The 15814-nt window shown below is 37.9% G+C and overlaps 1 protein-coding gene and 1 pseudogene across 27 annotated transcripts in view; both read right to left on the bottom strand.

Annotated features, from left to right (window-relative positions):
* Nucleotides 1–15814, bottom strand: part of ZNF148 (zinc finger protein 148) — a 142086-nt gene that overhangs the window by 107154 nt on the left and 19118 nt on the right. The gene's annotated exons all lie outside the window — the stretch shown is intronic.
* LOC144339369 (dnaJ homolog subfamily B member 6 pseudogene) lies at nucleotides 1585–4124 on the bottom strand (annotated as a pseudogene). Its single transcript, XR_013414344.1, has one exon. The product of XR_013414344.1 is annotated as a dnaJ homolog subfamily B member 6 pseudogene (transcript).

Here is a 15814-nt window from a genome sequence, read left to right as displayed (position 1 = left end):
TCCTAAGATAACAGATAAAATGTCCATGATGTAACAAAAAAACACCTAAGAAAATCACACCATAAATGAGAAAAGAAAATCAACCAAAGCCAAAATAGAAGTAAATCAGATGCTGGAATTTGACAAGAATTTTTAAGCAAAAGTTTCAACAATATATTAACAAATTCTACTGCAACAAGTGAAAAAAACACAAAACATCCGTAATAAAAATGTTTCCACAATTATACATTACCCAGAAACAAGTGAAAAAATGGAAAATCTCAGCAAAGAAACAGAAGTTGTAAGACCAGCATGGGCAACACAGTGAGACCCCATCTCTACAAAAAATTTTTACAAATTAACTGGGCATGGTGGCACACACCTGTAGTCCCAGCTACTTGCCAGGCTAAGGTATGAAGATTGCTTGAGCCTGGGAGGTCAGAGTGAGAGTGAGCTGTGATCACACCACTGCACTCCTACCTAGAAAAAAAATTAAATAAAATAAATAAGCAAATAAAAACTAAAAAGAAGAAAAAAGTAACTAAAAATTACAATAAATTTTTAAGGTGGGCTCAATAAAAACATAGAGATGGGCTGGGCATGGTGGCTCATGCCTGTAATCCCAGCACTTTGGAAGGCCAAGGCAGGTGGATCACCTGAGCTCAGGAGTTCAAGACCAGCCTGGGCAACATGGCGAAACACCATCTCTACAAAAAATATAAAATTAGCCAGACGTGGTGGCTTTACACCTGTAGTCCCAGCTACTCAGGACGCTAAGGTAGGGGGATGACTTGAGCCTGGGAGGTGGAGGTTGCAGTGAGCCAAGATTGTGCCACTAACTCCAGCCTGAGTGACAGAGCCACACCCTGTTTCAGGGGGGAAAAAAATGGAAATGACAGGGAAGAGAATCGTTGAACTTGAGGACAGAAAATTAGAATTCACCCAATCTGAACAAGAGAAGAAAACAAACTGAAAAAAGTAGTAGCTTTAGGGTACTACAGGACAATAAAAAAAGATCCAACATTCACACAATCAAAGTCCCATAAAGACGAAAGAAAGAGTGCGGTTCAAACACTACTTGAAGAAATGATGACTGAAACATACTCAAATTTAGGGAACACTAACTTGCAGATCCAAATAGCTAAGCAAATACAAAGAGTTGATAAGCCTACTGAAATTCATGCTAACACATCATAATTAAACATTCAAAAACTAAAGGAAAAAAAAAAACAACAACAACCTTGAAAGCAGCCAGAGAGAAACAACACATTACCCATAAGGGAACACCAATTCAAATGACACCAGATTTCTCATCTCAAACCACAGAGGCCAAAAATAAAAGTGGCACAGTATTTTTCAAATATTGGAAAAAAAGACAACTGCCAACTGGGACTTCTATATCCAGTGAAACTGCCCTTCAGAAATAATAAGGAGGCCGGGCGCGGTGGCTCAAGCCTGTAATCCCAGCACTTTGGGAGGCCGAGGCGGGTGGATCACGAGGTCAGGAGATCGAGACTATCCCGGCTAACATGGTGAAACCCCGTCTCTACTAAAAATACAAAAAACTAGCCGGGCGTGGTGGCGGGCGCCTGTAGTCTCAGCTACTTGGGAGGCTGAGGCGGGAGAATGGCGTGAACCCGGGAGGCGGAGCTTGCAGTGAGCCGAGATCACGCCACTGCACTCCAGCCTGGGAGACACAGCGAGACTCCGTCTCAAAAAAAAAAAAAAAAAAGAAATAATAAGGAAATAAAAGTATATTCTCAAATAAAGAAAAGTTTTTAAAAAAAGTCTCTAGCACATCTATCCATAAAGACTGGCTGAAGGAAATTTGCTGAACATAAAGAAAATGATTTTTTAAAAAGGAATGTCAAAATATCAAAGAAGAAACAACAGAAAGAATGGAAACATAGGTATAAACAAGACTTTTCCTTCGTTAGTTTTATAAATCATATTTCATGATTGAAACAAAAGTTATAACATCATCTGATACTCGAGACAATCATATTTAAAATTGGAGAAGGTGAAAGGTAAAATAAAAGTCAGGTTTCCACACTTCTGTTGAAGTATCAATGTTGATACTAGTAGACTAAGTCACGTATGCATATAATAACCAAAACTGCCACTACAAAACCGAGATAGACTCAAAACAACATAATAAGTAAGTCAAGATGGAATCCTAAATAAAGGTTCTAGTAATCTGCAAGAAGACAAGGAAACAAACATTCACGCACTACCAGAAAAATTATTAATTTATATTAAACCAGAAATGTAACTATTTCTGTAGAAGATTCTTCCTGGCAATGTTAACTTCACAGCAGGCTAACACTACATGGCTCACATTTTAAACACGATGGAAAAGCAGATCCATGCTTTTACATGTCTTTTTTAGTATGCAATCTTTCCCTATGACTAAAGTGTCAAGGCTCACCTTGGAGTACATTTAATAAAAACGCAAAGCACACATAGAGATTTACAATTTTAAAGACAAAAAAAAAAAAAAGGTCCTATTATGTGGTCCCAATGAGAGGTGAAGCTAGCTGGACTTCCTGGGAAGTGGAGACTTGGAGAACTTTTCTGTCTTACAAGAGGATTGTAAAATGTACCAATCAGCACACTGTAGCTAGCAAGAGGATTGTAAAATGCACCAATCAGCGCTCTGTAAAAACTCACCAATCAGCACTCTGTAGCTAGCAAAGAGGATTGTAAAATGCACCAATCAGCACTCTGTAAAACGCACCAATCAGTGCTTTGCAAAATGCACTAATCAGCACTCTGTAAAACGCACCAATCAGCAGAATCCTAAAAGTAGCCAATCTCAGGGAGGATTGAAAAAAGGGCATTCTGATAGCACAGAAACAGAACGTGGGAGGGGACAAATAAGGGAATAAAAGCTGGCCACCCCAGCCAGCAGCGGCAACCCACTCAGGTCCCCTTCTACACTGTGGAAGCTTTGTCCTTTTGCTCTTCACAATAAACCGTGCTACTGCTCACTCTAGGTCTGTGCCATCTTTAAGAGCTGTAACATTCACCGACTGCGAAGGTCTGTGGCTTCATTCTTGAAGTTTGAGAGACCACGAACCCACGGGCAGGAACCAACTCCGGACACACCAACAATAAACTCAAAAGTCTATGACAAATGGGGACTCTGTTGAGCTGTTTATACAAACTTTAGATTTGGTACAATTATACTGAAAGTTGGGTTCATCTGAAATGTTAAAAAAAAAAAAAAGTTTATGTTAATCCTCAAATGATGCTTATTATAGTTTAACGGTTCTGTTAAATGCACGCATTGAATTACTTGAGTTACCCAACTGCAGCAGCTGCTCCTAACCGTGTATGGTTAAGGACTTTAACTGGCCATCTTCCTCAAATTCTATTCCTTCTTGACCATTCCCAACAATTATCTTTGTAGTGATTTTTCTGCCATTAGCCATTTTAGTAGAACCTTGTATCAATTTGGAAGTGCCCATCTCACTACCACCAAATGACACAGAAGAGAATGAAGTGAAGCCCCCATGACCTAGTGATCTGAATGTAACAAATCTTGTATCAAAAGAAGAAAATCCACTTCCAAAAGATGGAAATCCACTGAATGTGGAAAAAATGACTCTGTCCCTTGGCTTCCTCAGGGACCCTATTACAAAAAAAAAGTCCTCAAAAGGGTCTTCAAAGAAGTCAAATAAAAATGGGTTCCTTCCAACAAAAAAAAAATTCCCTGAAGACATCATCTGGGTTACAGAATGTGAAGCCAAACTCAAATGGACTGTCAAAATGACTTCCACTTCCTCCACCACCATTTAATCCTTCTTTGCCATATCTGTCATAGATGTACCATCTTTTAGCATCTTACAGCACCTCACATGCCTCAGCCACTTGTTTTAATTTTCTCTCTGTTTCTTCTTTATTCTCAGGAATGTAATCTGGGTGCCACTTCAGTGCCAGTTTTCATTATGTTTTTTTAGTATCCTTGGGTGAGGTATGTCTCTGCACACCTAGAACTTCATAGTAATTCAACATGTTTTAGCAGATTGTTGGAAGAGGACTGAGGATGCAGGTGGCAGGCGATGGGACACAGGGGAGGTGGGGCAGTGGCCTGGATGCTCTGGGCTCCGGATCTCCTCTCAGCCTGAGTAGATTTTTTTTAATGGCCCAATTATATGTTGCTTGCAAGAAATTTAAATTTGGCAACATAACAAAAAGCACAAGAATGGAAAGATATAACAATAAATTTTTTAAAGCAGAGTGGCTACATTAATAGCACAATCAACCAACAGGGTCTTATTGACATATGCAGAGAATATTCCACTCAATAACAGCAGAATACACCTTTTTTTCAAGCACCCATGGAACATTCACCAAGGCCATAAAACAAACCTCAAAAAACTTAAAAGAACTGAAATGGTAACAGTGTATTTTCTAACCATACTCTACTCAAACTAGAAATCAGTAACAGAAAGACAACAGGAAAATCTCTAAATAGCGGAATAAACAACACACTTTTAAAAAGTCCATGGATCAAAACAGAAGTCTCAAAATTTTTAAATATACATAAAAATAAATGAAAACAAAAACAAAACACATATCAAAATACATGGGATGCAGCTAACAACAATCAGACGCACTAAATGCTTATATTAGAAATGAAGAAAGATCTAAAACCAGAAACCGAATTACCAAAAGAAACTTAAAAAGAGCAAAATGAAGCCAAAGCAAGAAGGATTATTAAAAGAAAAAATAAAAGAGGAAAATAGAGAAAATCAATTAAGCAAAAAAATTATTAAGACTCTAGCAAAATTAACAACAACAACAACAAAAGACAAAGAGAAGACACAAAACATCAGGTCTGAAACAGAGGACATCAGTACAGATCCTATAGCAATTTTAAAAGAATATAAGGGAATATTACAAACAATTTTATGCTCTTAAATTTGACACCAACTTCTCAAAACCACACTAGCAAAACATAACCAAGATGAAATAGAGAATATAAATAACCCCATAGCCATTAAATAAAACTGACTTCTTAATTTAAAAGTCCCCTCAAATGCTGCCAAAAACAAAGAAACCTGCAGGCTCAGATGGCTTCACTGGTGAATTCTACCAAACATTTAATGAAGAATTAATACCAACTGTTCACAAACTCTTCCCAAAACTTGGGGAGAATATTCTTCAATTCATTTTATGAGATCAGCATTACTATTACCAACACAAGACAAAGACATCACAAGAAAAGAAAATGACAAGCCTATAACTCTTACAAATGTAGCTGCAAAAATCCTCAACAAAATACTAACAAACCAAATCTACCAACACATAGAAAGGATTATGCATGACCAATCTCAGAAATGCAAGTTGGCTTAAGATTTGAAAATCAATATAATACACCACATCAATAGAACAAAGGCCAAAAACTTTTATTTTTGGCAAATCATCTTAGATGAAGAAAAACATTTGATGAAATACAAAACCATTTACACAATAAAAACACCCAACTAGGAGAGGGAACTTCCTTAACCTGATAAAGGCCATCTATGAAAAATCAAAGCTAATATCATATTTAAAAGTAAAATAATAAGTGCTTCCCCCTAAGATCAGAAATAAGACAAGGATGTCTGCTCTTGCTACTACTTCTATTCAACACTATAGTAGAGGTTCTAGCAAGGTAAATGATCTGATTTGGTTCTGTACCCCACCCAAATTTGATCTCGAATTGTAATCCCCACATGTCAGGGGAGGGACCTGTAATCCCCACATGTCAAGGGAGGGAGATGACTGGATCATAGGGACAGTTCCCCCATGCTGTTCTCAAGATGGTGAATGAGTTCTCACAAGATGTGATGGTTTCATAAGCATCTGGCATTTCCACTACTTGCACTTCTCTCTCCTGCCAACACGTGAAGAAGGTCCTTATTTCCCCTTCATCTTCTGCCATATTCGTAAGTTTCTTGAGGCCTCCCCAGCCAATTAAACCTATTTCCTTTATAAATTACCCAGTCTTGGGTATTTCCTTATAGCAGTGTGAGAATGGACCAATACAGTAAATTAAACAAAAAACTGAATTAAATGACATTAATATTGGGGGAAAAAAAAAACTGTCTCTATTTCCAGATGACATATATATAGAAAACCCTATGGAATCCACTACAGCTACTAGAATAAACAAGTTCACCAAGGATTCAAAATTTACAAAAATCAACTATATTTCTATACACTAGCAATGAAAAATTCAAAAATAAAATTAAGAAAATAATAAACACATAATAGCAGCAAAAAAAAAAAAAATAAAGTACTTGGTAATAAATTTAACAAAACAGGTACAAGACATGTACACTGAAAACTACAAAACATCCCTGAAAGAAATTAACAAAGACCTAAACAAACATCTAATGTTCATGGACTGAAACATTTCATAATGTTAAGATGAAAATACTTCACCAAATCACCTACTGATTCAGTGCAACTCCTATCAAAACCCCAGAATCTTTTTTTGCAGAAATGGACAAACTAATGCTAAAATTCATATGGAATTGCAAAGGACCAAGAAAATCCAAAACAATCTTGAAAGAAAAGAACAAAGTTAGAAGATGCATATATTCTGATTTTAAAACTAACAAAGCTACAGTAATCAAGACACTGTGGTACTGGCATGAAGATAAACACATACATCAAGGAATAGAATTTAGAGTCCAGACATAAATAACTACATTTATGGTCAATCCTTTTTGTTAAATTTTATGTTTTTTTGTTTGTTTGTTTGTTTGTTTGTTTCTGAGACAGGATCCTGCTCTGTCGCCCAGGCTGGAGTGCAGTGGCATGATCTCAGTTCACTGCAAACTCCACTCCCCAGCTTCAAGCGATTCTCCTGCCTCAGCCTCCTAATTTTATGTATTCTTTTTATAGAGGCAGGGTCTCATTATGTTGCCCAGGCTGGACTCGAACTCCTGGGCTCAAAGATCCTCCTATCTCAGCCTCCCAAATAGCTGAAGCTACAGGAGTGTGCCCACTGCACCAGGCTGAGTCAACCAATTTCTTGACACCAAGACAATTAAGTAGAGAAACAAGTTTTTTCAACAAACCAGTGCTAGAACCAAAGAATATCTACATGCAAAAGAATGAAATTGGATACCTTCATCATTCCATATATAAACATTAACTCTAAATAGATTGAAGACCTGGCTCAGTGGCTCATGCCTGTAATCCCAGCTAACGCAGGTGGATTATTTGAGCCCAGGAGCTTGAGACCAGCCTGGGCAAGGTTGTCTCTCCAAAAAAAAAAATTAATTAATTAAAAAAATTTAAAAATAAAAATTAAAAAAAAATTTTTTTTCTACCAAAAAAAAATTGTTGTTTCTACAAAAAAAAAAAAAAAAAAACCAACAAAAATTAGCTGGGCATGGTGGCACATGCCATAGTCCCAGCTACTCAGTAGGCTGCAGCTGGAGGATTGCTTGAGCCTGGGAGATCAAGGCTGCAGTGAGCTTTGATCGTGCCACTGCACTCCAGCCTGGGTGACAGAGCAAGACCCTGTCTCTAAGGAAGAAAAAAAAAATAGTTAAATGAATTAAAGACCTATAAGTAACAGTTAAAGCTATAAAACTGTCAGAAGAAAAGTCTGGTGTGGTGGCACATACCTGTAGTCCCAGCTAGTCAGAAGGCTAAGACAGGAGGATCACTCAGGCCTGAGAGGTCAAGGCTGCAGTGAGCTGTGATAGCACCACTGCACTTCAGCCCAGGCAAAAAAGCAAGACCCCGTCTCAATTAAAAAAAAAAAAAAAAAAAAAAAGCTATACAACAGCAATAGCATCAAAAAGAATACTTAAAAATAAACTTAACTAAGGAAGCAAAAGACTTGTACACACTGAAAACTACAAAACACTGATGAAAGAAATTAAAGACACAAATAAATGGAAACATATCCCATGTTCATGGATTAGAAGACTTAATGTTAAAATGTCCACACTACTCACAGTGATGTACAGATTCAATAAATCTCAATGAAAATCCCAATGGCATTTTTTACAGGAACACAAAAACAATCCTAAAACCCAAAGAGAACCACAAAAGCCCCCGAGTGTAGCCAAAACAATCTTGAAAAAGAACAACAAAGTTAAAGGCCTCACACTTCCTGATTTCAAAACATATTAAAACAGTATGGTACTGGCATAAAAACAAGACATACAGACCAATGGAACAGAACAGAAAGCCCAGAAATAAACCCAGGCATACAGAGGCAATTGATCTTCAAGAAAGGTGCCAAGAATCTACAACGGGAAAAGAACAGTCTCTTCAATAAATGGTACTGGGAAATCTGGGCAGCTATATGAAAAAGAATTGAAGTTTGACCCTCATTTTACACCGTACATAAAAGTCAACTCAAAATAGATTAGAAACTTTAATAAGAGCTGAAACTGTAAAACTCCTAGAAAAAACATGGAAGAAAAGGTTCATGACACAGCTATGATTTCTAGGATTTGACACCAAAAGCATGGGCAACAAGCGTAAAAACAGACAAGTGAGGTTACATCAAGCTAAAAAGCTTCTACAGAGCAAAGAGATCAATCAACAGAGCAACCAGGCAACTTACGGAATGGGAAAAAATATTTGCAACTACACATCTGCTAAGGGGCTAAAATCCACAATATATAAGGAACTCCTACAACTCAATAGCAAAAAATAACAAATAGCCTGCATTTTAAATGGGCAAAGGACCTGAAAAAATATTTATTCAAAGACAACATACAAAAGGCCAACAGGTATATAAGCAGATGCTCACCATCAGTAATCATCAGGAATATGCAAATCAAAACCACAATGAGCTACCATCTCACACCAGTAAGAATGGCTATTATTAAAAATCAAAAACTAACAGACATTGGTGAGGCTGTGAAGAAAACGGAACACTTAAATATTGCTGGCGGAAATGTAAATTAGTTCAGCCACTGTGGAAAACAGTTTGGAGATTTCTCAAAAAACTTAAAACAGGCGAGATGTGGTGGTTTACACCTGTAATCCCAGCACTTTGGGAGGCTGAGGCGGGCGGATCACTTGAGTCCAGGAGTTTGAGGCTGCAGTGAGCTATGATCTCACCAACTGCACTACAGCTCAGATGACAGAGCCAGACCCTGTCTCAAAAACCAAACAAACTTAAAACAGAGCTACTATTCGACCCCAAAATCCCATTACTGGGTGTATATCCAAAAGAAAGAAATCATTATACCAAAAAGATACATGAACTTGTATGAACAACCATTATCCAAAAATAAAAATAACAAGTGTTGGCAAGGATGGGGAAAGTGTAAACCCTGCGTACTGTTCATAGGAACGTAAAATGGTGCAGACACTATTTTTTTTTTAAAGTTCAGAGGTTCCTCACAAAACTAAAAAAAGAACTACTATACGTTCCAGAAATCCCACTTCTGCATATTTATCCAAAAGAATTGATAATGGGTTTTGGGTTTTGTTTTGTTTTTTGTTTTTTTGAGATAGAGTCTCACTCTGTCACCCAGTGATGCAGTGGCGTGGCACAATCTCGGCTTACTGCAACCTCCATCTCCCTGGTTCAAGTGACTCTCCCACCTCAGACTCCCAAGTAGCTGAGACTACAGGCATGCGTCACCAGGCCCAGCTAATTTTTTTGTATTTTTATTAGAGATGGGGTTTCACCATGGTGGCCACGCAGGAAACTCCTGACCTCAAATGACCCGCCCGCCCTGGCCTCAGCTTCCCCAGGTGCTAGGATAACAGGCGTGAGCCACCACCATGGATTTCTGAGGAAATATTCACACTTATGTCCACTACAGCAGTGGTCCCCAACCTTTTTAGCACCAGGGACTGGTTTCATGGAAGACATTTTTTCAATGGATCAAGGATGGTTTCAGGATGAAACTGTTCTACCTTAGATCATCAGGCATTAGATTCTCAAAAGGAGCATGTAAAATAGATTCCGCTGTTAACAATAGGCTTCATGCTCCCAAGAGAATCTAAGAGAATCTGACACCACTGCTGATTTGACACTAGGCAGAGCTCAGGCAGTAATGCTCACTGACCTGCCGCTCACTTCCTGCTGCGCAGCCCAATCTGTAACAGGCCTCGGACTGGCAGCGGTCCATATGTGTATACATACACACAATGGAACATTATTCATCCTAAAAGAAGGAAATTCTGTAACGTTGACAAAACGGATGAACCTTAAGAACATAAGTGAAACAAGCCAGTCATAGGAGGCCAAATACTGTATGATTCCACTTTTATGAGGGATCTAAGATAAAGTAGTCAATCTCATAGGAGCAGAAAGTAAAACAATGGTTGCCAGGGGATGACGGGAGGTAGAAATGAGGAGTTGAGGCTGGGTGTGGTGGTCCACACCTGTAATCCCAGCACTTTGAGTGACCAAGGTGGGAGGATCGCTTGAGGCCAAGAGGTCAAGACTACAGTGAGCTGTGATCGCACCACTCCACTCTAGCCTGGGCAACAGAATGAGACCCAGTCTCTACAAAAATAATAGAAAATTTTAAAATTAGCCAGGCGTGGTGGCAAGCGCCTGTAGTCCTAGCTACTCAGAAGGCTGAGGTCAGAGGCTCATTTAAGCCCAGGAGGTTGAGACTGCAATCCGTTACTGCGCCACTGCACGCTGACCTGGGCCACAGAGTGAGACCATGTTTCAAAAAAAAAAATGAGCAGCTGCTATTCAATGGGTGTTGTTTAAGCTATCCAAAATGAAAACGTTCTAGAGATCTGCTGTACAACATTGTGCTTATAGTTAACAATACTGTATTACACACTTAGAAATTTGTTAAAAGGGTAGATCTCATGTTATGTATTTTTTATTACAATAAGAAAATTTTAACTGTTATGCTTCAAAAGACACTATCAAGAAAGTGAAAACAACCCACAGAATTGGAGAAGATATCTGCAAATCATTTAACTGATAAGTCTAATATCCAGAACATACAAAGAACTCTTAAAACCCAACAATAAAAAGACAACCCAACTAAAAAACAGGCAAAAGATCTGAAGACATTTCTCCAAAAAATACATACAAATGGCCAACAAGCAGAAGAAATGATGCTCCACAGCATTAGCCAACAGAGACATGCTAATCAAACCATGAAATACTGCTTCACACCCACCAGTATAGCTATAATCAAAAAGCCACTAAGAAGTGTTATCGAGGATATGGGGAAACTGGAACCCTCATATACTGCTGATAGAAATGTAAAATGGTAAAGCTGTTTTGAAACATAGTCTGGAAGTTACTCAAATGGTTAAACAGAGGTACCACACGACTCAGCAATTTTTCACTCCTAGATACACATATACACAAAAGAAATTAAAACAAATGTTCACATAAAAACTTGCACATGGACGTTCACAGCAGCATTACTCATAATGGCCAAAAAGAAAAAAAGTGGAGCCGGGCGCGGTGGCTCACGCCTGTAATCCCAGCACTTTGGGAGGCCGAGGCGGGCGGATCACAAGGTCAGGAGATCGAGACCACGGTGAAACCCCGTCTCTACTAAAAATACAAAAAATTAGCCGGGCGCGGTTGTGGGCGCCTGTAGTCCCAGCTACTTGGGAGGCTGAGGCAGGAGAATGGCGTGAACCCGGGAGGCGGAGCTTGCAGTGAGCCGACATCGCGCCACTGCACTCCAGCCTGGGCGACAGAGCGAGACTCCGTCTCAAAAAAAAAAAAAAAAGAAAAAAAGTGGAAACAACCCAACAACTGATGAATGGATACAGAAAAAATGTGGTAAGCCCATATAATAGATTACTATTCAGCAATAAAAAGGAATCAACTGCTGACACATGCTACATCATGTAACATTACACTAAGTAAAAGACGCCAGACATAAAAGACCATCTACTTTACGATTCCATTCATATGAAATGTCCAGGCAAAGTCCTAGAGACTGAAAGTAGACTAGTAGTTGCCAGGGACCGGGAGGAACAGGGAATGGAAATTGACTGCTAATGGGTAGTTTCTTTTTAGGGTGATGAAAATGTTCTAGAATTGATTATGGTGATGGCTGTACGACTGTGTAAATACGCTGAAAACAACTGAACTGTACAGCTTAAGTGGGTGAATTGTATGGTATACAAGTTATACCTCAATAACACTGTTTAAGAAAAACTATATGATGGCTGGAATTTGCTTCAAAAATAATATGGAAGATCTAAGTAAATGGAGAACTATCCTGTGGTCATGGACTGAAGGACCTCTATACAATAAAAAAAAAAAAACTTCTCGAATTCAACTATAGGTTTATTCAATTCCTATCAAACTCCCAGCAAGATTTTTGTGTAGATACAAATGTGATTATTCTAAAATGTATATGGAAAGGCAACAAAACCAGAGGAGCTAAAACAATCTTGACAGAGAAGAATGAAGTGAGAGGAGGCACTCTACTCAATAAGACTTACTATAAAGCCATAATAATCAAGACAGCGTGGTACTGGAGGGAAGACAGACACACATATCAATGGAAGAGAACAGAGAACCCCAAAACAGACCAACACAAGTATGTTCAACTGATTTTTGGACAGTTTGGAAGTTTCTTAAGTAACTAAACATGTACTTGCCATACAACCCAGCAATCCCACTTTTGGGCACTTACCTCAGAGAAACGAAAACTTTTGTTTACAAAAAACCCTGTACACAAATGTTCATAACCTCTTTATTCATAATAACAAAATACTGCAACATACTAAAAGTTCTTCAACAAGTGAATGGCTAAACAAAGTATGTATACAAAGCATACATACATAAACAAAGTACGTCATTCTGGAAAGAATGAAACTATGGATAGTAAACAGTTCGCCAGGGTACAAGGAGTGTTGGAATGGGATGGGAATATAAAGGGATAGCAAGAGGAGTTTCCTTTGTGATGATGCAATAGTTCTGGACCTTGGTCTTGGTGGTAGTTACATGAATTTATATATGGGATAAAACTGCTAGAACTGTAAACACACAAAAATGAGTGCAGGGTTAAAAAACAGTGAAAATGACAAATTCTGTAGTGTGGTTAGCAGTAATATACCAATGCCAATTTCCTAGTTTTGACGTCTTACTAGAACTTTATTAAGATGTCTAGGTGAAGGGTACACAGGACACTGTACTAATTCTACCGTTTCGCCATATTTCCCAGGTTGTTCTTGAACTCCGAGTTCAAGAGATTCACCTGCCTTGGTCTCCCATACTGTAAGGATTACAGGCATGAGCCACTGTGCATGGCCCAGAATAAAGTTTAAAAAAAAAAAAAAATTAACATGTGAGGCCAGGTTCAGTGGTTCATGCTTGCAATCCCAGCACTTTGGGAGGCCAAGGCGGGAAGATCATGTGAGCCTAGGAGTTTGGAACAGCCTGGGCAATACAGCAAGACCCCATCTCTATATAAAAACTAAAAAAGAGAGAGGAGAGAGGGGTAAGGTGGAGGTATAGATGACATAAGCTTAGCCATTAATTGCTATATGAGAGTTCATAATATTCTATTTTTCATTCAGTTTTTCCATAATAAAAGGTTAATAGAAATATAAGAAAGCCATATTAAAAGCAGTTTCTCTTGATTCCATTTTTCTTTATGCTAATATGCATTTTAAGTTTTTTCTATTAAATAAATTTTTTACATAAAATTTAAATTTTAAATTTCAAAATTTTAAAAAATTTAAATGTTGAATATAAATTTTTAAGGAAATCTTTGCTCTTATTGTCTTTTTGGAGATGTCCACTGCTTCTGGGGCCATACAAATCACACTCAGACATGCAGAGCCTGGAAAACTTAGTTCACTTTTTTTGCTTTTTTTTTTTTTAGGAAAAAAAATTAAATATAAAAGAACCCCATTGAGGGAACACTTATTCTATCTTATGGAATTAAGTGTTGCCCAATTTTTTAAAAAATTAATTTAAAAAAGAACCCCATTGATACTTCTTCTGACAATACACTGCTTAAGCAATCTGAAAATATTTCATCTAAATATCCAATTAATATTTCCCCAATTACATTTCACCTGAAGGTTTCAGTATCTTTTTCTAAAATTAACTAAGGGGCCTTGCTATAACACATTTACAATCAGCACAATAATTCACCACTTTAGTGATCCTCACACAACAGAACAAATGTGTCAAGTTCAAGATATCCTAAGATGTTTCAGTAATTCTGGTTGAGTTTGCATTCAAAATTTTGCCTAAGCTAACTTTAACTGTTTTGTTTTAAAAAGTGTATGTAGTCTTTTTAAATTTTTCAGACATTTTCTTAAAAAGCAGCCACTGAAAAGTTTATAGTGGTAACAATACCATGCTGAAGAATTCAAAAATATGTGTGAATCTGAAAAAGTAATTCATTGAAAGAGAGTATTTCTCACAACGCGATTATTTAAAATTGTAATTTGATTAAATTTATCTGTATGAAGCAAAAGTGATGCCACACCCTTTCCCTCAGCAATGATTTAAACTAAGAAGTAGAAGTAAAAAGACACCTGAGCTCTGCATTATCTGTCCAACCTTGGGTAAGTCACTATCTCTCCAAAACTCAATTTCTTCATCTACACACTGAAGGAGTTATACTTGTTAACCTTCCAGCTCCACAATCCTGTGTTCTAATGTTCTAATATATACTTCATAACCTTTGACCCATGATCATTCTAATGACAACATTGGAAAAAGATTTATAATATACATGATATAGCAGTATCAATTACATTACAAATAACTTTCACAGGTTTAAACCATTTGGGAGAATGTCATTCTCAATACATCAGATCAGGGTTTTGTCAACATCAGCACTACTGACATTTTGCACTGGATAATTTCTTTATCATGGGGACTGTCACATGCATTGTAGGAGGTTTATCTACCCACTAGATGCCAGTGGAACCCCCCCAGCATGCTGAACAAAAATGTCCCCAGACATTCCACAAAATCACCTCTGGTTTGAGAACTATTGCATTCGATTAAAAATGTCCAGGGTTTTTTGGAGAAGGGAAAAAGGAAGAAGACTGTTTTTGTTTTGTAATATAGGAGGAAAGGCATAAGAAAGGATAGGAATGTTTTCCAGCAAAACAAAAGGTCAGGCTGGGCACAGTGGCTCACACTTGTAATCCCAGCACTTTGGGACGCCAAGGCAGGAGGATAGCTTGAGGCCAGGAGTTCGAGACCAGCCTGCTCAACACAGTGAGACCCCAGTCTCTAAAAAAAAAAATTGCAACTCACATACTAAAAAAAGGTACCCTCTTGTATGAGGCCTAGTGAAAACAATTAAATATTATTGTGTGGCTAATGCAGTAACAATGAGAATAAAAGTATATAAGCTATGGGGAAATCCGTAGGTATTCCATCCATGCCTTGTAGAGAATCCTCAATAAAGAGGTCCAAAGGTTTTTAACAGAGATTAACGACATTAACTTAATTCCTCTTAGCATTTCAAGGAGGCTAAAAGTGCTAAAGTTACTCCCTATTCTAACCACTGAGAACACTCGCATGAAAAACATATCTTCCCCCAGTTAAATACCGTAAGCATCTACCTGTTGTAATAAAATGTAAATGTGGTATGAATCTCACTAGAAGTAACACTGTGGAATATCCTCAAGTCCTCTGTTTTTAAAGAAAGGCCAAAAAAATCCAGTGGGGAGAAATTACATTTAAATGTTATAACAGAAAAGTAAACGTTCACACGTTCACTTTTTGGCTCAGCCATATTTTCCACCAAACAGACAAATACCCAGTTTCCTTAGTCTATTCTTGGATTGGTCACCAGACTGGGCATGAGAAACCCAGAGTCTATTCCCAGCTCTAAAACAGACTGGTAATCTCAAGCAAATTATTCAGTCAGGTTAAGGTTCT

Source organism: Macaca mulatta, chromosome 2 (genome assembly GCF_049350105.2).
Source record: "Macaca mulatta isolate MMU2019108-1 chromosome 2, T2T-MMU8v2.0, whole genome shotgun sequence".
Classification (NCBI taxonomy): Eukaryota; Metazoa; Chordata; class Mammalia; order Primates; family Cercopithecidae; genus Macaca; species Macaca mulatta.
This window is presented reverse-complemented; position numbering and strand designations above follow the sequence as displayed.